Source organism: Bison bison, unplaced genomic scaffold (assembly GCF_000754665.1).
Source record: "Bison bison bison isolate TAMUID 2011002044 unplaced genomic scaffold, Bison_UMD1.0 scf7180017864325, whole genome shotgun sequence".
NCBI classification, from domain to species: domain Eukaryota; kingdom Metazoa; phylum Chordata; class Mammalia; order Artiodactyla; family Bovidae; genus Bison; species Bison bison.
This window is the reverse complement of record NW_011494897.1, coordinates 3785297-3808296: the sequence shown is the minus strand read 5'-3', so window position 1 is coordinate 3808296 and position 23000 is coordinate 3785297. Positions and strand designations below refer to the sequence as shown.

At 42.4% G+C, this 23000-nt stretch overlaps 1 pseudogene; it reads right to left on the bottom strand.

Moving 5' to 3' along the window:
• Positions 1–722: 722 nt before the first annotated feature.
• LOC104998225 lies at positions 723–12314 on the bottom strand (annotated as a pseudogene).
• Positions 12315–23000: the final 10686 nt, after the last annotated feature.

Sequence of the window (23000 nt, the reverse complement as noted above, 5' to 3'; positions counted from 1 at the left end):
TTACTAGCGTGTGAGATGAGTGCAATTGTGCGGTAGTTTGAGCATTCTTTGGCATTGCCTTTCTTTGGGATTAGAATGAAAACTGACCTTTTCCAGTCCTGTGGCTGCTGCTGCAAAGTGCAGAGTACATCACTCTGTGCAGAGTACATTATGCGAAATACCAGGCTGGATGAAGTACAAGCTGGAATTGCTGGGAGAAATATCAATAACCTCAGATTTACAGATGACACTACTCTTATTGTAGAAAGCAAAGAGGAACTGAAGACCCTCTCGATGAAAGTAAAAGAGGAGAGTGAAAAAGCTGGCTTAAAACTCAACATTCAAGAAACTAAGATCATGGCATCTGGTCCCATCACTTCATGACAAACAGATGGGGAAACAATGGAAACAATGACAGACTTTATTTTCTTGGACTCCAAAATCACTGCAGATGGTGACTGCCACCATGAAATGAAAAGAAGAGCTTTTTGGAAGAAAAGCTATGACCAACCTTGTTGTGTTAGTCACTCAGTTGTGTCTGACTTTTTGCGACCCCGTGGACTGCAGCCCACCAGGCTCCTCTGTCCATGAGATTTTCCAGGCAAATATACTGGAGTGGGTTGCCATTTCCTTCTCCAGGGGATCTTCCCAACCCAGGGATCGAATCCAGGTTTCCTGCACTGCAGGCAGATTCTTTACCAAGTGAGCTACAAGGGAAGCCCCAAAATCTATACTAGGCTGGCTTAATCAACCTCTTCAATGGTGGACCCAGAGGAGACACCACCTGAAGGAGGAGCTCCACCACCAGGGAAGCCCCCAGGCCTTCCTCCTGGCAGTCCCCCAGGCATGCCTCCTGCGCTCTGGTACAGCTTGGTAATGATGGAGTTGCAGACTTTTCCAGCTCCTTCTGCTGATGTTCAAATTCTTCCTTCTCTGCAGTCTGGTTCTTCTCCAGCCAGTTGATAATTTCATTACGCTTGTCAATAATCTTCTGTTTGTCTTCATCATTAATCTTGCCCTGAAGTTTCTCATCCTCAACAGTAGCTTTCATGTTGAAGGCATAGGATTCAAGTGAATTCTTTGAAGACACCTTATCCCGCTGCTGCTCATCTTCAGCTTTGTACTTCTCTGCTTCTTGAACCATGCATTCAATGTCTTCCTTGCTCAAGCGGCCTTTGTCATTAGTGATAGTCTAATCACTAATGACATCACTAATGACCAACCTAGACAGCATATTAAAAAGCAGAGACATTGTTTTGCTGACAAAGGTCCATCTAGTCAAAGCTATGGTTTTTCTAGTAGGCATGTATGGATGTGAGAGTTGGACTATAAAGAAAGCTGAGCGCTGAAGAATTGATGCTTTTGAACTGTGGTGTTGGAGAAGACTCTTGAGAGTCCCTTGGACTGCAGGGAGATGAAACCAGTCCTAAAGGAAATCAACCCTGAATATTCACTAAAGGACTGATGTTGAAGAAGCTCCAATACTTTGGCCATCTGACGCGAAGAGCCAAATCACTGGAAAAGACCCCGATGCTCGGAAAGATTGAAAGTTGGAGGAGAAGGGGGATGACAGAGGATGAGATGGTTGGATGGCGTCACTGACTCAATGGACATGATTTTGAGTAAGTTCCTGGGAGATGGTGATGGACAGAGAAGACTGGTGTGCTGCAGTCCGTGGAATGGCGAAGATCTGGCTATGACTGAGTAACTGAACTGAATGACTGACTTGCAAGACAGGCTAGGAGGAAGACCATGTGTGCGTGCTTAGTCGCTTCAATCGTTTCTGACTCTTTTTGATCTGTTGGGCTGTAGCCCTCCAGGCTCCTCTGTCCATGGGAGATTCTCCAGGCAAGAATACTGGAGTGGGTTGTGTGCCCTCTTCCAGGGGATCTTCCTGACCCAGGGATAGAACCCACATCTCTTATGTCTTCAGCATTGGCAGGCAGCTTCTTTATCACTAGCACCACCTGGGAAGCCCAGGAGGAAGATCATGGAAAAAGAAAAAGGAGATCATCTAAAAAGAAATTTAAAAAGACACTGAATTTTCATAGTATCAGCTGTCAGCTCAAAGTATTGACCTGAGTGTTAGCAAAGGTGAGAAAATCATTCAGTGGTATTGTCAACACACACATATACATCTATAATTTCAAGCTGAACCCTGGAGTAAGACTTAAATTCTGCCCATAGAAAAGCTCTCAGTTGGTCTGCACATACTGACAAAGGGTTTACTGGACAGAATCGGAAGTCTAACAAAAGGGCCAGTTAATTCCAGGGAGGACTTCTTTTGCTGGCCTCAGATACTACCTCCGACTCAACATTGTTTCCAGTCTCTAAGAAAATCATAATAACAATAATTGCTAAACTCTTCCCCAAGTTCTGTTATTTACAAAGACTCTTATCAGTTCATTTGCTTCTGTGAGGTAGGTAGGGTCAGTACTTTTATAAAACCTGACAGATGAAGAAGCTGACTTTGGCCGCTCCCCAGAGTGCAAAGCAACTGAATAAGCCACAAACTCAAGCCCTGGGACTCCAGATCCTAGTACTTCCCCCCCCCAACCCCCGCCCCCACTGAGTTGAAATGTCATGGAACATCTAGAAGCAAAGGTGCAGGTTTTGAGGTGGGCTGGTACATTCCAAGTGGAAACTGAATATCCCAAAGGGCTTTGATCTGAGTGGTCCTCCTAGAGAATTCAAGAGGAAGGATTCCGGCCTTCCACAGTCAGATTAGGCAGAGGGAGACAACTAACTTGATTCGTTCCTTTACTTTTCTCTTAACTATGTAAAAACCATAGGCCTGGAGGCTTCCAAAGTAGTGAAGGCCAAACATTCTGAGTTCTTTTTTTCCCTCACTCTATTACTTTTTTATTGGTAGAAGCAATAGAACAAAAACATGAGTATTTATAGATTTTTCCAAATATCTGTTATATAAATTTCTAAGGTAGAATCACTGGGTTCAAAGATATGCACATTTAATCTCTGACATATAGTTAAAATGCTTTCCTTGGAATTTCTTTAATTTTTTGAATTGAAGTGTGGTTGATTTATAATACTGTGTCAGTTTCCGGTGTATAGCAAAGTGATTTGGTTTTATATATATTCTTTTTTCTATTCTTTTCCATTATAGTTTATTACAAGATATTGAATATAGTTTCCTGTGCTATACAGTAAAATCTTTTTTGTTAATCTCTTCTATATGGTAGTATGTGTCAGTTAATCCAATACATGAGTCCTTTCGCATTATAGATTAATATAAAGTTAACAGCAACAGTGAAAGAAAATGATTTCACACCTACAAAATATTTTACTATAAGGTCTCAGTTGAAAATGCTTATCTGACTAGTAATACTTTTCTCACCTAACAAGGTATATATGCTGCTGCTGCTGCTCAGTCGCTTCAGTCGTGTCCGACTCTGTGTGACCCCATAGACGGCAGCCCACCAGGCTTCCTGTCCCTGGGATTCTCCAGGCAAGAACACTGGAGTGGGTTGCCATTTCCTTCTCCAATGCATGAAAGTGAAAAGTGAAAGTGAAGTCGCTCAGTCATGTCCGACTCTTCGCGACCCCATGGACTGCAGCCTACCAGGCTCCTCGGTCCATGGGATTTTCCAGGCAAGAGTGCTGGAGTGGGGTGCCAAAGGTATGTATAGTAGTTGCTAAAGCTTGAACCGTATCTAGTTATAAGACAGTTCTAAACAGTGTTAGGTCAAAAGAATTGTCTGGCTGTTATTCTGACCAGGTAAAAATAGTCAAGCAATAGCTTGATGGAAACGGTTTTAAATTTAAATTACTTAAAAGTGAGCAATCAAATTTTGTCTGTGATTGACTCAGTGATCTAGTCATTCTATAAAATTTAAATAATATTAATAGCTAATGATAGTTAAGTTTTTTGACTGCTTAGTGTGAGCCAGAAACTGTGCATTTACATACTTTCATTCCCGTACAATTACATGAATGCCAATACTGTTACTAGCTACACAAAAAAGATGTAAAAAACAGACTGAGTGCCTAGGTAACTTGTCCACACTATACAGCTACTAATCAGCTGAGCTACCACTTGAATCCGGGGCTATAGTGTTCCAGAGTCTAAACCTTTTACTATGCCCACTTGACTCAAACTTAGCCAGATCCTCTGTCTCAGTTAACTTCCTAATGTTCTGCTATATTCCTAATGCTGGTTATCAAACCCAAAGACAGCTTACTTTGGAAAGATAGAATTAAGTTAAATCAGCTGAGAGCAAAATGGAATACATGCTAATAGGAAAGCCTGCTTTCTATAATGAGGAAGTTTGGTGCCAATCTGAGTAACCAGTGCATGACCAGGAATTGTATCAGAGTGATTCTTTTCAAATAAGAAATTAATCTTCTGGATATACTTGAATTCAAACATAAAAATGTATTACAAAGATTTTAAAATTGTGTGTAATAGGAAAAGACAAAAAATTTGATGGAGCCAGAAGAATAAATAAATTATGACAAATACATACAAGAAAGTACTATGCAACCTTAAAAGAAATTAAACATATTAGTGTGTGCTAAGAGATCAGTCACCAAGACATATGCTACTGCTGCTGCTAAGTCGCTTCAGTCGTGTCCGACTCTGTGCGACCCCATAGACTGTAGCCCACCAGGTTCCCCCGTCCCTGGGATTCTCCAGGCAAGAACACAGAAGTGGGTTGCCATTTCCTTCTCCAATGCATGAAAGTGAAAAGTGAAAAGTGAAAGTGAAATCGCTCAGCCATGTCTGACTCTTAGCGACCCCGTGGACTGCAGCCTACCAAGCTCCTCCGTCCATGGGATTTTCCAGGCAAGAGTACTGGAGTGGGTTGCCATTGCCTTCTCCACACCAAGACATATAGTTATGTGAAAAATCAAAGATCTGACTAGCATGACCAGTATGTTACCAAGTCGATATCAAAAGATAGACATACAAATTCATACAAAATAGAATATCACGGGGAAGAGCTACAAGATCCTGGTATTGTCTTTGAAGGCAGCACACTTCAGGGTAAGCTACTATTTCCCCAAATATGTGCTTGGCTATCAATACACCCAAGTGTTGGACTGAGGTTATAGAATGCAACTCCTGGACAGCCCGCCCAGTGGATTGATTGTCCACAATCAGCAGGAACATTTCTAGGTGAAGTGCAAATTGCTTTCCCTCAAGCTTGACCCTTCCAAGCCATAATGATAATTGCTGCTGTGTTGCAAGCTGGGCTTATGAACAAAGCAAGGGTTAGCACCTTCCCCTCAGGAAAGCAACCAAGAAGTAGGGACTGCACACATCTGATTGTGACAAATGCCTACCTTACCTGCTAATCAGCGCCCAGTAGTAGCTATCTTGTAATCTCATCAAGGCAGAAAACACCACACCGCTCAGCTCAAAAAAAAAAAAAATACATCAAATCTTCTGCTTCTATATATTCCTGGTAACAAATGAAATAGGTTCAATTTTAATCATATGAGCAGTCAATCAAATATCAAATTGAAAACAATGAACTACAAAGAGCCTCCTCGAAGTCACTTAGCATTGATAAATTAGTAATGTATTATTAAATTATTCATATCTTTTTTTCCTTCAGACTATAATGATATACTGTACACAGCACTGATAATTTACTTAGGCCGAGTCCATTCATTTAATTATGCTGCTAAACTTGGTAGGCCAATTGGTCATCATGAGAGTTTCCAGGCAAGCTAATCACAAATATATAGAACATGTTCCTTATTGTCCCCAGCGGCTAAGTGCTAAAATGCTATTTAGTGCTCAGAAGGTTAATGTCCTGCTTATGTAAATTGTCCAATTTAACATTCAGCAGCAGTATCATAAATTCTGGCTCCAGGATTTCATTAAACGTATGTTCAAACTAGTTGACCTTAAAGGTTAACAAGCACAAGTTAAACAGGACAATTATTTAACTCACTTCTTATCAAGAGACTGAAGTGTACTAGCCATTTAATAGCTCTGCAGACTTCACAATTAGAATTCTTCGAAGGTCTCTGATAAAACGGCAGGTCATGAATTTTCATAAGGATGTCAGATAATAACTATTTATAGGCACTTGTTTTTCTTTCTTATAAACTTAAACTTTGATCTTAACATTCAATTAGAAATAAGTCCACAGAAAAGGACTAGGTGACTCAAGTTGCTAGGGTTCGCCTTCATTTGGGTGTGCAGGAGGACTTAAAACCTCATCTCTGCCTTGTCATTCATGGAAATTAACATGAAAGTCAGGGCCTTACCATTAAGGGTGCAGAGCTCAGATGAAGCACAGAGCCCAACACTGAGAAACAACATTGCTCACTGGTGTGAGACATTCAACTGAAACATTTGATATTTTCTTAAAAGACCCCCAAATGTCTATTAACCTGGAAAAAAAAACGCATTAATCTTTGCATTTATATTATGATGGGTTTTAATACAGTAGAAAGCTAGATCCTTCAAGATGTCCTTTTCCTCACCAGTCTGGTTTCTTCTCCTACTCTCCTTGAGCATTATTTTTGTGAAATGGGATCGAATCACTGGACATGCTCAATATGGCTCTGCTCTCTACGCTGGGGTGAAGCTTGGAGCAAAGTCCCTGGGCTGACATTTCCACGTGCTTCTCTGTGCATCAGGATCAGGCAGTAGCTTCGGGGATGCATTAAATTGGTAACCACACAATCTCAATATTGGACAGCCACTGTCCACCAGGAAAAGGCCCAGAAGTGTTCTCTCCTTGTACGTTTAACTGTTCAGACTGCAGGCTCTTTGGAAGATAAAGCAGCAAATGAGAGCAAACGGGACTTTATTAATAAATCATGAGCTGAATTTCTGTCAGGAGCTGAAATGGAGGAAAAAAACGTGTCCAAATTGCCTGTGGGTATGTTTATGAGGAGTGTGATAAGTAATTTTAAAAATTTTGTAATTTACCTTTGGTTAAAGTAATTAGATACAACGGTAGAAAAGGAATAGATAGATAAATGTTAAATAATATCTATGCTTGACCCAGCTCCTCTTTTGTGCATTCCTCATTTGCCCAGAGGTTACTGATTTTTAGGAGCTGTTTAAAAAAAAAATCATATAAGGAAGAAATATTTTCTAGCATGAAAATACGTGACAGTGTTTTATATCCTCTTGTGTTGCTCTTCATCCAAACTTCATCTTTTGAATATTGGCTTCAAATCCTGCCTGAAAGGGGACATAAATAAAGCGAAATGGCTAATGGACTAAAAACACTTATGATCAGGTTTTCATAACTAACATTATTGATAGCTTCTCCCTCGCAGGCACCCACATTCAGTGCAATATCCATTTCTAAAGTAAGATTTAAAGCCCTATTTGCAATAAAAAAGCTAGCACATGCAAATAAAGAACGCTAGAGTGAGGCCAAGAATGCACCCCCTCCCCCTCCCAAGAGATGGGGGAAAGACCTCTTTCCAAAGCAGAGCTGACCAGGGGGGACACAGAACTCTTTTTCAGATTTCAGACATGGCTGTGCATTTAATGGTGCTCTGGAAAAGTCTTCAGGGACAGGAAATTGTTAAGTCCTGAATTTGGAAGCAACCACTGCTGTCTTCTCAGTGGCATTAGTATTTGCACTTGGCCAGATAAATAAATCTGCATGTCTGTACATTAAAACAATAACAAGATTGTCCTGCAGTAAATGTAGCATAGTGCAAATAAGGAAGCAGGCAAGACGGGAGTATTTTCAGGGAGTCTGGTGGTTTCCATGTCCATTTTCATGTGACTTTCCTGTTGTGGTCGTTTTTCTTTTTACTCCAGGGATTTCTGTTTTAGAAAAGAGAGTGGAAGAAAAGCCTTTCCGATGACTGGAAATTTATTTTGTGTTTAAAAATTTTTGTATCAATAACTCTATCTTTTAAAATATTTTATCTATAGTAACAATAAGAGGATACTAGCAAAGCAGAAAGCTTTTTATCTGCTTCTTGCTATTTAGACGTGATTTCAGTTGAGTTCAGTCGCTCAGTCGTGTCCGACTCTTTGCGACCCCATGAATCGCAGCACGCCAGGCCTCGCTGTCCATCACCAACTCCCAGAGTTCACTCAGACACACGTCCATCGAGTAAGTGATGCCATCCAGCATCACCCTGATGCTGGGAGGGATTGGGGGCAGGAGGAGAAGGGGACAACAGAGGATGAGATGGCTTTAGGGGGGCATAATTTTCTTCTCTTTTAGTTCTTATTGTTCCCATCTCAGCAGAAAAGAATTTTTTTCTTCAAATTCTGTACTTTATTATTCTAAAATAAAAACATTAAGTTCAGATTGACCTCAGGTGGCTTCAGCCTTCAGTGGCTCAGAGCAAGGCTTGGGCTCCAGGTCAAAGATTGAGGCTGGGTCATAGCGGTGAGAGCACCGAATTCCAGACACTAGATCAAAGGTCAAGGCCCCGGCCCTTCAGCTCTGCAGAAATGAATTTCCTCAAAGATGGAAAGTAGAGAAACAAGTATAGTATTTATTAGGAGGAAAAAAGTACAGGAGATGTGGACACATGGACAGACTCAGAGAGAGAGAGTTGCTGAGTTGTGCTCTCACGACACCTACATGGGGCATTTCTTCTGGGTTTCCTTTGCCAATCATTTTGATTTGCTTGGTTCTGAGTCCGTGTTTAGTATATCTCAGGATCCTCCCATGCGTGCACGTGCATCTCTTAGCCAAGATGGGTTCTACAGAAGGGGCATATGGGCCAAGCATCTCTTAACATCACTTCCCTTTCGACCTCCACAGAGCCTTTCTGCGCATGTGTGGGTGGGGAGGTCTCCTGACTTGAGATTGAGAAATATGTGATCTCAGCAGGGTCCAGCCTCCTCTCTCAATTGTCCTGCTATTCTGTCTTGGAATTTCAGTCCATAGGGAATGAAACTCCAATTGCTTTACTCTTGGGTCGGGGGGGGGGGGGGGGGCGCGGCGGGGAGGGGAGTATCTACCTCCTGCCTCAAGATTACAAAGAGAACTGTAAATCATGGCTTAATTAAATTAATTCAAAAGAGGATTGAATTTGTGGGACTGGTATAGTAACTCAGGTCTACAGCTTCTATTATGGGAGAATCCCCTTCTTCAATTATATTGGAAATCTGAAAACAGTAGAATCCCAATATATGGTCCCCTTGGATCCCCTCCCCTCCTGGCATTGTGTGTTAAAATATGAGAGATTATCACTTCTGTACTATAAAGAATAAGGATGGTTTCAAGCTATATAGCAATCAACAGCAAAACCTCTCTTCCTCCCTTCAGAATCACACGGTCCTGAAAGAGATTAGTGACAGAGAAAAATGTTTTATACAGGAAATTGCAAAGATTTCAAGCCCAGGTATTGGGACTTAGTCGTGAGTCCCTATTGTGGTCCTCTATTTGGTCTGAATTTGAGAATAACAGAGAGTGAAGAACGATGTGAAAAGGAGGATGTGGCATGACTACACACTGTTCATAAATGGCATAGTCATTGCTCAGAGGCAAGCTGAGGCCTCACTGCTGATGACAGACACCACCCAGATGCCAGATGCAACTGATGCTACCTGGGAGCAGGGGGGTGTGGGGCTGGGAATGATGAGAGAAGTGTGACCCTGCTCTCCCCACTCCCTCACCCCACCCACTTCCACCTGTTGAGCAAAGAAGAGTCAGCAGTCCAAATCACAAATACAACCTGCTACAGGCCAGCACTAATCCGAACAGTGTCCATAATGGGAGAGACAAAGGGATACTCAAGGAGATACTCAGCTCAAGGGGATACTCAGCTCAAGGGGATACTCAAGGGGATACTCAGCTCAAGGGGATACTCAGGTCATGGGACAGCTAGGGTGGTGAAACATCAGGAATGAATGGCGTCTAGGTGAAGAATGGTGGAAGGCATGCTAGCCTAAGAGAAGGAAAGAGGTTGTCGTGAGTTGAAGTGTCTCTCCCAGAAAGGTCCGTTCAAGTCCTCATCTTTGGTCTCAGTGGCGTGAGCTTATTCAGAGATAGGGTCTAGGCAGATGAAGTCAAGTTAAGAAGAAGGACTCATCAAGGCCCTACTGTACAGCTCGGGGAACTCTGCCCGACGTCATGTGGCAGCCTGGATGGGAGTGGAATGGGGGGAATGGATACATGTGTGAGTATGGCTGAGTCCCTTTGCTGTGCACCTGGAACCATCATAGCACTGTCAATCGGTTACACTCCAATACAAAATAAGAAGCTTTAATAAAATGAAAGATAATAATAATAAAATGGTGAGGTTGCACTGGATTCGAGTGTGCCCTGAATCCAATAACTAGAGTTCTTATCAAGAGAGAGAGATTCAGAGAGACAGAGAGAATGTCACGTGATGATGGAGGCAGGGAATTTGGTGACATGTGTTCAAGCCAGGGAACTCCAAGGATGACAACCACCCACCAGAAATTAGGAGAGGGACGTAGAACAGCTGCCTCCCTCAGAGCATACGAAGAAACCAACCCTGCTGACTCCTCGATTTCAAACGTCTAGTCTCCAGTATGAGGAGAGAATACATGTCTGTTATTTTAAGCCATCTAGTATGTGGTACTTTGTGTCAGCCCTAGGAAATGAATTGTTGTTGTTCAGTAGCTCAGTCATGTCTGACTCTTTACAACTCCATGGACTGCAGCACACCAGGCTTGCCTGTCCTTCACTGTCTCCCAGAGTTTGCTCAAACTCATATCCATTGAGTCTGTGATGCCATCCAACCATCACATCCTCTGTCTCCCCCTTCTCCTCCTGCCCTCAATCTTTCCCAGCATCAGGGTCTTTTCCAATGAGTCAGTTCTTCACATCAGGTGGCTGAGAGACGGCAGCTTCAGCTTCAGCATCAGTCCTTTCAATGAATATTCAGGACTGATTTCCTTTAGGATGAACTGGTTGGATCTCCTTGCTGTCCAACGGACTCTCAGGAGTCTTCTCCAGCACAACAGTTCGAAAGCATCAAACTATTACAGGTAGGGACTTGACCTCTTTCTTTTCTCCCAGTTCCTCCCAGCAGTCCACTGGGCCAGAATTTGTTCTGGTATCTTTTGTACCTTCCTGAACAGACCTCTCAGGAGGTCTGGCACTGATGACACTAAATGCAAGAATCACCACTCAGAAGTCTCGAGGTCCTTTCTCAAACCGGACCTGCCTTTCAGTCAGTGAGGCCACTGAGATTTGATTTTGTTCTAGTGTCTTAGAATTGATTTTGAACTTCTATTAATGTTTCTTTCTATCCCCAAATTAAAAAGAAGTTCTTAGCTCTTCTCCTGCTTCTCCCATTTCTTTCTCTAAAAACAGTCCTTGGCTGGCTTGGGCCCACTTCCCACTCATCTTCTAAAAGTTTACCAAATATCACACTCTTTATGGTTCGTAGGAAAAGGCAAATGTAAGTGTTTGATTACATTTAGAGCTTAGGTTTGGAGCTTAGACACTTTTGATGGAGTTTAAGGGAAAATGAATCTGGCAGTTTCTGTTAGCCTAACCCCAGACACTGCGTCATTGTCTCCTGCAGGGCTGATGCCTAAGAGTTTTTCAGACAAGACTCCCTGGCAGTAGCACTCAGTTTAAGCTTAGATAATCATAAGCATGTCAATTTTGGCAACATGTGCAATTGCCACTATCTGTAACATCCACAAATTACAATTAATGACTCCAGAAGAACAGGGTTTGGAATTATGAGTGGCAGACCACTTCGTATTAGGTTTCTAATGCTCATGATTAGTCCAGGGTTGGATTGACATGACATGAATAGTGGGACTAATTGTTATCCCCAGTATATAATTATTCAAACTAAGTCACTAATGACACAGCATATATACATGTTTATATCTACTTGGCACCAGTATAATTACTCATATACTGTATCAGTTCAGTTCAGTTCAGTTGCTCAGTCGTGTCCGACTCTCTGTGACCCCATGAATTGCAGCACTCAGGCCTCCCTGTCCATCACCAACTCCCGGAGTTCACTCAAACTCACGTCATATACTGTATACATAAGTCTTATAATATCTTTTTACCCAAAGAATTCTTTAAAATTGTTGTTTATTTTTTACATGATTTTAAAAGTTACTTTCATTTACAGTTATTACAAAATATTGGCTATATTCCCCACGTTGTATAATACATCCTTGATCCTATTGTACACCCAATAATTTATGCCTTCCCCTCTACCCCGACACTGGTCACCTCTAGTTTGTTCCCTATATCTGTGAATCTGCTTCTTTTTTTGTTTTATTCACTAGTTTGTTGTATTTTTAAGGGTTCACACATAAGTTATATCATACAGTAGTTGTCTTTCTCTCTCTGACTTACTTCACTTAGTATAACGCCCTCCAAGTCCAACCACGTTGCTAAAAATGGCAAAATGTTGTTCTTTTTCATGGCCGAATGGTATTCCATTGAAGATGTGTGTGCTTCTTCTTTATCCATTCATCTCATGATGAACACTTAGGTTGCTCCCATATCTTGGCAAGTGTAAATCTTACTGCTATGAACATTGGGATATATGTATATGTTTGAATTAGTGTTTTTGCTTCTTAAAGAACTCTTTTCAACCATTTAAGGGGAACAAAATACTTTGTTGTATAATTTCCACTTTGCTAACTTTCCTGACTCTGCTTCTGAAAGTCAACTATAGTTAACAGCCAAAGCATTTTGTGGAACTTATAAAATCATCAAACCCTTCACAACTAACAAGGGAGGTCTCATTTACTTAAATTTAGGTCTATGGTTGTGAAAATGAAACATAGGTTTAAAGGTCTCCTTCTGCTGTGTAAGTTTTCCTCTGTTAGATAACTTCTGTGTAAAATTGAATACTCTTTGCCATTAACAGGGGGTGCACAACGATTCATTAAGGAACAGCCTGTTATTACAGGGGCTTCTAACTCGCTGAAGGGAGAGAGAGAAACAGAATCATGAGCATTCCTTTTGCTTCGCCTACGTGGCTCTTTCCCTCTACTTTTTCTTTATAGTCTGTGTTGCGTTTTCCTTGTGGCGTTCAGGCTTCTCTAATTGTGGCTTAGGGGTTTAGTTGCCCCAGGGCGTGTGGGACCTTAGTTCTCTGACCGGGGATCAAACTTACATCCCCTGCATTGGAGGGCAGATTCTTATAGGCTGGACCACCAAGGAAGTGTCTCTCCTTTCCTCTTATAAACCTCCTTCTTATACCTCATAGATTAGCCACCTGGTAGACAAACAGACATTAAGTGAAGGCAAGCATGAAACCATTGAAGGCTGTGATATGAAAGAATGAGTGTGAACTTGGAAGGCTGGAAATCCTAGCACATCACTTTGTAAGCTGTGACCTTTGGCAAAGAAGTTTATCCATTCATTCATTCAACAAATATACAATGACCACCCACTCTCAGCTGACCACTGGAGTTATGACAATAAAAAAGTCAGTTATGGGCCCTTCACTCAAAAGATTTCACTCTATTTAGCTATCTTCATTGGAAAAGACCCTGATGCTGGGAAAGATTGAAGGCAGGAGGAGAAGGGGATAACAGAGGATGAGATGGTTGGAGGGCATCACCGACTGGATGGACATGAGTTTGAGCAAGCTCTGGGAGTTGGTGATGGACAGGGAAGCCTGGTATGCTGCAGTCCATGGGGTCACAAAGCGTTGGACATGACTGAGTGACTGAACTCAACTGAACTGAACTGTCTTCTCCAAAGCTCAGCTTCCTCCTCTGTTAATTCAGTGTAATAATAACACCATAATAACACCTAATTCATGGAGAAAGTAGGAGGGAATGGATGAGATACAATCTGTGTGAAGGAATTATGAAGCCCAGTAAAGTTAGCTATTATTTCCTCTGAATAGGAAGTTCTTTAAGAGTAAAAAGTATTTGCTATTTACTTTGGTATCCCCTGCACCTTGCATAATGCTTGGCATTTATGAAAAAAATGATTGTATGATTATGAACACCAATAGAGATCAAATTACTCACTTCCTCTTCTGCTCTGCACAAATGATACAGCACTTTGAAAAATACACCAGGTGAGAGCGTGTTATGTTCATCTTAGTATTCCCCTCACCCTTCCTTACCTGGCATAGTCACTGGAGCATAGCGGGGGCTTGGAATTTATTTGAGAAAAATGTCTGTCAGTTAATAATCATTTCAAATAAAAAACTTAAGCGGGGAGGGGGGAGGATCAGCACTCAGCCATGTCTGCTTCAAGCCCCCTACAACCTGCATCCACCACAGCCCTCTCCATTGGCCAGCTACCAATACTGTAGATTTTAGCTTCCACTTTCTTTTTTTTTTGGCCGCACCACTTAGCATATGGGATCTTAGTTCTCCCATTATGTAAAGAGTTTACAGTCAGCCCTAGTTAGATTTGAAAATGACCCTGCTACTGCTGCTAAGTCACTTCAGTCGTGTCCGACTCTGTGCAACCACATAGACGGCAGCTCACCAGGCTCCCCTGTCCCTGGGATTCTCCAGGCAAGAACACTGGAGTCAGTTGCCATTTCCTTCTCCAATGCATGAAAGTGAAAAGTGTAAGTGAAGTCACTCAGTCGTGCCCGACTCTTAGTGACCCCATGGACTGCAGCCTACCAGGCTCCTCCGTCAACAGGATTTTCCAGGCAAGAGTACTGGAGTGGGGTGCCATTGCATTCTCCATAAAATGACCCTAACCACGTCAGTTAGCATATAAGAGATTGGGTGGACATTGGTCAAGGTTTCCCTGTGAAAAGAACTCCTAAAGAGACATTCAGATGATGTGTGAGGGGAATTTTAGGGGAGAGAGTATAGCCTTCAGAGAAAATAACAGACACACAGGACTGAAAATGGGAAAGATGGAAAATTTGTGGAAGAAATCCAGCATGCTTGAAGAATAAGTCAGGAGGAGAGTGGTTCAAGATGAGGGTAAGAGGTGGGCAGGGCTAGGCTGGGTTGGCAATTTCTGTGCTTGACATTTGAGGCCAGAAAACTCTCTGATGTGGAGTTCCATCCTGCGCCTTTGCTTTCTGTTCAGTCACCAAGTCGTGTCTGACTCTTTGCGACCCCATGGACTGTGGCATACCAGGTTTCTCTCTCCTTCACTGTCTCTCAGGGTTCATTCAAACTCATGTCCATTGAGTAGATAATGCCATCCAACCATCTTATCCATCGTTGCCCCCTTCTCCTGCCGTTATTCTTTGCCAGCATCAGGGTCTTTTCCAGTGGGTAGGCTGTTTGCATGAGATGGCCAAAATATCAGAGCTTCAGTTTCAGCATCAGTCCTTCCAATAAATATTCAGGGTCCTGTGCCCTGTGGATGTGTAATTGAGCAGGACCCTCTGGGTCTCCCCAAGACACCTCTCCCCTCTGATCCTCTGCTTTTGCTCCTCTCTGTGGTACCTAGATAACAGTATTTGATATTCATTTCCTGAGTTGTTTTGCAAATGTGAAAACCCTGGAACCAAACTAAAGATGTTAACTACTTGATGACCTGAGCACATGGCCCCAGGCCTCCTGGAGCCTAAGGACTGATAGTCCTGTGACTCCACACTACTTTCTCACCATCAGCCAGTCAGACAATTGTGTAGGATCTGATCTGTGACCCGGTGACATTCCTGTCTTATCTGGCTTTTAAAAGTGCTTTGTTGAAACTCTTGGCGGGGGAAGGGGAGTATGTGTGGAACTCAAGGATGTTTTTGCCTGGGGGGTAGGATGGAGCATCCCAGGTGGCACAGGGCTAAAGAATCCACCTGCTAATGCAGGAGATGTAAGAGACGTGGGTTCGGTCTCTGGATCTGGAAGATCCCATGGAGTATGAAATGTCAACCCACTCCAGTATTCTTGCCTAGAGAATCCCATGGACAGAGGAGCCTGGCAGGTTACAGTCCATGGGGTTGCAAAGAGTGGGACCTGACTGAGCACACACACATACCCTGATGGCTTTTTAGGGCACAAGCCACCTTATCTCCTTGCAAAGCCCTGCAATAAACCTTTTTCTGCTCCAAACTCCAATGTTTCAGCTTGCTTGGCCTCACTGCGTGTTAGGCATATGAATTGGCATGAACAGATGGTTAGCAGCACAAGCACTAGATGCCAACGGTCTGCCCCAGTGGGATGACCACAGCCATCTCCAGATACCACCAAAAGGCCCCTTAAGAGACAAACTTCTGAGGCTGAGAAGCACTGGGCCCTAGGTCGTGGCAGGGTCTTGCAGGTCACACAAGGAAGTGTAGGAGATCACTGTGACCTGACTTGCATTTTGAAGAAATTACTATCTGCTGGATCCATGCAGAGAGACCAACTGGGAGGCCACGGTAAGGAGTCCACTCGAGGGCAATGGAGGTTTTGACTAAGGTGGTAGCAGTCAGATGGACTAAAACTGGTAGATTCAAGGGATGTTAGGGAGTAGAATGCAAGTAGTATTAATAATCTTGCCTGCATCTTTTTTTCTGATCATTTTCACTGTTCTATTGGACTCTACTCATGCTTGAGGAAGAATCAGCAGAGGAAGTCTTCTTGTTAATACCTGTCTGATTTCAATTGGTTAGGTCCTTTTTCTGACTCAGGAGCCCTCCTTGCTTATTACTTATTGCTATAATTCCTAACTGTGAAAGACTGTGTGCATTTTCTTTTGAAGTGAAGCCGAGGACATACATGCCCCTTTTGATTATCTACCTGTCTTTCTTGGAGGCAGAATTAGCAGAAGCTTGTCGAAGCAGTTCCCATCTTTCCATTGATCCCCATTTTACAAGGAAACTCAGGGAGAAATCCCAACTTCTTAAAGGGAAAAAATAATTACCATTGGTGAGTCTACCACAGTCTGAGCACTTGCTGAAGTCAACAGAATTGCCTTCTGGTTATGTCACAGAAAAATCAACAGTAGTCAGACTATATTTATTACCCTATTTAGTGGATTTCAGCAACAATCTCATTATGACCCCCCTCACACAGTATAAGGTCCTTTCCATTAGTATAAGGAGGAACAAAAGGTCAGAGCTATCCTGCAATGTCCACCCACTAATTAGAGAGAGAGACCCTTTACTCGGTGAGGCTGAACATAATTGGGCCATTACCTAATCCCATTACAAAATAAAAAATACACAATTCCATTTTTGTTGGTTTTTCTATCAGTGAGACACAGATCATCAATGGATATTCAAGGCACAGCAAGACTATTAATGATGGGTTTTCTAAATGTGAGATTCCAGCTCCAGGATGCTATTACTATGCCTCACATTAAAGAAACTGAATGGACAAGTCACCATTTGGGACCTACTTCTGATCCAAAGCCATTGTAAATATCTAGTCTTACCATGGTGAACCCTATTCAATGGCAAGTTCAGGAAAAAATACTAACACTGAGAGGAAAACTCTTCAGTAAAGGCACCAAGATTTCCTTAAAGCCAACCATATTCCAGGAGCAATTTAATAGCACTCCTTCCAAAATAATCTGTGGGTAAATATGTGCTGTGCTGTGCTTAGTCGCTCAGTTGTGTCTGACTCTTTGCGACCCCATGGACTGTAGCCCATCAGGCTCCTCTGTCCTTGGGATTCTCCAGGCAAGAATACTGGAGTGGGCTGCCATGCCCTCCTCCAGGGGATCTTTCCGATCCAGGGTTCAGTCTCTGGGTTGGGAAGATCCATGCGTAAATATACACAGAGACAAAGCCATGGTACTTACTTCAACCTAGAGCTGTATGAACACGACTAGATTAGGACCTGGAAACCTGATCTTAAGTCACTAGAGAACCACTAGCTTCGTGGAGACACCTTCTTCTTTGGCGGTGAAGCTAGCTATGAATTCTTTTGCAAGCTCCCACATTCTCCACCCATTCCTCATCTTCTGTGCAAAATCAAGACCTAAGGGCACTGAGTTCAATACTGTTGTTGTTGCCAAATGTTGCCCAGTTTCCATCTTAAAAAACTTAAATTTCAAGTTTTCTATTTTCATATGAATGAGTCTATTGGAAATCACAAAATGAACCAAGTTTGAAATAAAATTAGAAAAGCAAGTAGGCGATGTGCTCTATCTTACCTCAAGAAATGTTTGTGGCGATAATGGTCATTTTTTATTTGTTTGTGACAATGACTAAAATTAGACTTGATCAAAAAAAGGACTATCCCTATTTTTTTTTTTAAGGAAAGTTATGTCTATTCAATACCACAACAGCTTCTCAAGACTGTTGTTCAGTTGCCAAGTCATCTCCAACTCTTTTCAACCCTATGAACTGCAGCATACCAGGCTTCCCTGTCCTTCACTATCTCCTGGAGTTTGCTCAAATTCTCGCCACTGAGTCAGTGATGCTATCTAACTATCTCATCCTCTGCCACCCTCTTCTCCTTTGGCCTTCAATCTTTCCCAGCATCAAGATATTTTCCAGTGATTCAGCTCTTTCAATCAGCTGGCCAAAGGACTGGAGCTTCAGCTTTAGCATCAGTCCTTCCAATGAATATTCAGGGTTAATTTCCTTTAGGATTGACTGGTTTGATCTCTCTGCAGTCCAAGAGACTCTTAAGAGTCTTCTCCAGCACTATAGTTTGAAAGCATCAATTCTTTGGTGCTCAGCCTTCTTTATGGTCCAACTCTCACATCCATACATGACTACTGGAAAATCCATAGCTTTGACTATATGGGCCTTTGTCAGCAAAGTGATGTATTTGTTTTTTAACACACTGTCTAAGTTTGTCATAGCTTTCCTTCCAAGAAGCAAGTGTCTCTTCCTTTCATGGCTACAGTGATTTTGGAGCTCAAAAAAATAAAATAAAATCTGTCACTACTTCTCAAGCTGCGTATGTGCTAAGTTGCTTCAGTCATGTCCTACTCTTTACAACCCTATGGACTGTAGTCCACCAGGCTCTTCTGTCCTTGGAATTCTCCAGGCAAAAGTACTGGAGTGGGTTGCCATACTCTTCTCCAGGAGATCTTCCCGACCCAGGGACAGAATCTGCATCTCTTGGGTTTCCCTTGTGGCTCAGCTGGTAAAGAATCCACCCGCGATGTGGGAGACCTGGGTTCAATCCCTGGGGTGGGAAGATCCCCTGGAGAAGGGAATGGCTACTCACTCCAGTATTCTGGCCTGGAGAATTCCGTGGACTGTAGAGTCCAAGGGGTTGCAAAGAGCTGGACACGACTGAGTGACTTCCAATTTCACTTGTGTCTCCTACATTGCAGGAGGGTTTTTGTTTTTTGTTTTTTTACCACTAGTGCCACATGGGAAGCCCACTCAAAGCAGTGGAGTCCAAAAAACTGGGAAGTTAATATTTCAGTAGAGCCTGAAAAGGATGACCTTCTTAGCCATGGAGAGGCAACTTGTGCTGAAGAAAGTATACAGAGCTGGGAGTCAGGCCTACGAGTGCTGGACAGTTCCTCTCCCTTCGTGGTCTTGGTCATAGTATCAGCCCACTCAAGTCTCATACATCTAAGGCTTTGTCAGGCATTAAAATTCTATGATCAGGGACTTCCTTGGTGGTCCAGTGGTTAGGACCCCATGTTTCCACTGTCAGGGGCACAGGTTTGATCCCTAGTTGGGGAACTAAGATCACACAGAGCCATGTGGCCAGAAAAAATTTAAAAATTAACAGAAAAAGAATTCACAAGATTACATGCTTCTTTTAATCCTCCATGGCTGCATATGACCATAAGAGGGAAAAGAGAAACAAATCCCCTTGCTGAGAAACGAGAGGTTGGCTTTGGTGATTTGTCCCCTAATCTCTCTCTCAACTAGAGAACTCAGTCTCCAGACACTGCATATTAGCGTCCTTTTCTGCACAGGCCTGGGATCATTCTGAAAATAGGCATGTTTTTCCCACACCACCAGGCAGCAAGTATTCAGAACAAGACTGAAAGACTAGACAAATTTCTCCATTGTCTAAACGTCAAGATTGTTGTTATGACCCATCTGTGAATCAGAGATTCAGAAAACAGAATCCTGGTTTTCTATGACAAAGAAGTCTGAGGACTGAGTGGTGAATTATGCTACATGCTGAGTCCATATTTTGAACCCAGCAAGTGCTACCAATCCCCATAAATTCAATAAGAAATAAACACTGAAAAACTCTGTAGGGTAATAGCATCAGTCCTCTGTGCTGAGCACCACTTCCAGGTACAAAGAGGAAAACACATTCAGTGTTGAAATGATGCAGTGAAACGGCAGAGAATCTGAAGACAAAATCCTTATAATATGACATTTTGTAGAGAAGTAATAAATACAACTATGCTCCAAATTATATTTAATTATAAACATAAATTTTTCTTTATATGCATCCTCTCCAAAATTATTATAGGGAAATTTTATTTTGTTGTAAAAATACAACAAATTCCATTTTGAAAACATAGAAATAGTAAGCAAATCTATGCAAGCCGAGAAGTCACTCCAGTTTTAATTTTTATTTTTTCAAATGTTATGCATATATTAATGACTTTGACTTGTTATGCCAAAAATTTACATGTTTGTTGCTAAGCATAGGAAAGGTGGATATTATATTACAGCACTCAAATGTTCTCTTACATGTGTGTGTGTGTATGTGTGTGACATTATGGGGCAAATGAGAAGATTAGGAATAAGAACCACAAAATCCCTGTCTTTAGTGTCATGGCACTTGGCCTTATATGAATATTTGCCTACCATACTTTATTGTGCAATTTACAAAAGTGAGGCAGGTGGCTTTAAAATAACTAGTTTAAAAACATTATATCTTTGCAGATAAAGCTGACTGTGGTCATCTTTACTGAATCAATGGGATGGTGTTAAGGAAATTATAATTACAGATTCAATAAAAATAGAACTTAAATACAAAAGACTATGTACTGTGTGCTCGGTTGCTCAGCTGTGTCCAACTCTTTGTGATCCCATGAACTGTAGCCTTCCAGGATCCTCTCTCCGTGGGATTTTCCAGGCAAGAATACTAGAAGTACATTGCCATTTCCTCCTCCAGGAGATCTTTCCAATCTAGGGATCGAACCCCTGTCGAGTGCTTTGCAGGCAGATTCGTTACCACTGTGCCATCTGGGAAGCCCATGTGCTACACACTTCTATTTATATGAAATTGTAGAAAAGGCAAAACTAGGGTGTCTAAATGGAGTTTGGCTGTTTTTAGGGCCTGGTGGCAGATTGAGGGGATCTAATTCAAAGGAACACAAGAATTAGGGTAGTATCTTAATTATTGTGCTGACATGATTCTATTCAAGCACTCATTACTGTACTTTTTAAATTGGTTAGTTTTAGTGCATGTAAATAATACCTTAATAAACATAATTGAGGAGGAAATGGACAAGACTCGCCTAAACCTATTTAGGCTTTTGAGGCAAGACCCTAAGTTCTGGGGAGGGGACAAGTGGCAGCACTTACCGTACATGGTGAAGATTTCATGAACCATCTGCTGCTGCTAAGTCACTTCAGTTGTATCCGACTCTGTGCGACCCCATAGATGGCAGCCCATCAGGCTCCCCCGTCCCTGGGGTTTTCCAGGCAAGAATACTGGAGTGGTTGCCATTTCCTTCTCCAGTGCATGAAAGTGAAAAGTCAACGTGAAGAGGTTCATTAACTGGCATCCTCCTTGTTTATATTCTTGATGGTTGATGGGATTTTGTTCACTCAGTCCCATAAGAATATAATCTCCATAAGAAGAATGTCCTAGCTTGTCTTGTTCTTAGCCTTGAAGTGAAAGGCGCTCAGTCGTGTCTGACTCTTTGCGACCCCATGGACTATGCATTCCATGGACTTCTCCAGGCCAGAATACTGGAATGAGTAGCCTTTGCATTCTCCAGGGGATCTTCCCAACCCAGTGATTGAAGCCAGGTCTCCCTTATTACAGGCAGATTCTTTACCAGTTGAGCCACAAGGGAAGCCCAAGAATAGTGGAGTGGGTAGCTTGTCCCTTCTCCAGAGGATCTTCCCGGTCCAGGAATCAAACTGGGGTCTCCTACGTTGCAGGCAGATTTTTTACCAATTGAGCTATCAGGGAAGCCCCATTCTTAGCCTTAGCCATATCTTAAGCACTTGGGAGAGCATCTGGCATATAAAAAGTATCCCCCAAATATTTTTGATTGAATCAAATCAATAAATACATAAGATAATTTTAGATTCCAGTAAGCACTACTGCTACTGATAAGTCGCTTCAGTCGTGTCTGACTCTGTGTGACCCCGTAGACGGCAGCCCAACAGGCTCCCCCATCCCTGGGATTCTCCAGGCAAGAACACTGGAGTGGGTTGCCATTGCCTTCTCCAATGCATGGAAGTGAAAAGGGAAAGGGAAGTCGCTCAGTCGTGTTCAACTCTTCCCGACCCCATGGACTGCAGCCTACCAGGCTCCTCCACCCATGGGATTTTCCAGGCAAGAGGACTGGAGTGGGTTGCCATTGCCTTCTCTGAGTAAGCACTATAAGGTTCTTTATAAGGAAGATTTTCAATTAAATTTGCCTGAACAAAGTATTTTCTGTATGGTGAGTCCAGATAATTTTGAGTCATTAATTTGTGTTCTTCTTTCAGACTCTTCCCTTCTTTTTATGTTTGAAAATTATTTATTAATTTACTTTAGAGGCATCGTGTGGCATTCTGGATCTTAGTCCCCAGTCAGGGATGGAACTCGAACCCCCTGCAGTTTAAGCTCAGAGTTGTAAACATTGGACTGCCAGGAAGTCCTAGCCTCTCCTCTTTTTAGTTGCAAGCAGGTAACTAGGCCTTTGTATTTTACTGATCCTGAGACTTACAGCACGATAAGCAAGTTGTTGGGAAGAGAGGGGAATACCTTTCAGTGACAAAGGAGAGAAGAGAAATATCCTGTGGACTGGAAACAGGGAGTTACCCTAAGGTAGCAACAAGGGAATGCTGTGACTGTATGAGAAAGTATCACCTTCAAGCCAGCAGACCACTTTTCCCCAGGTGAGATGGCCCCTCGCCTAGATTGCTACAGGATTTCATAGTTGCTCAGTGAGCCCATGTCTACCAAAAACAGACTCTTGAGCTGTATCTGAATTTTGCTCCTTTCACTAGCTGGTGATTGGATGAGCTCCATCATGACTTCATCTCCCTCTTTCCCCCAGTTACCTACCCCCTGAGACCTCTAGATCATCCATTTTCACCCAGACACTTGTCCCGTGCTGCTCGGAAAATCTCTGATC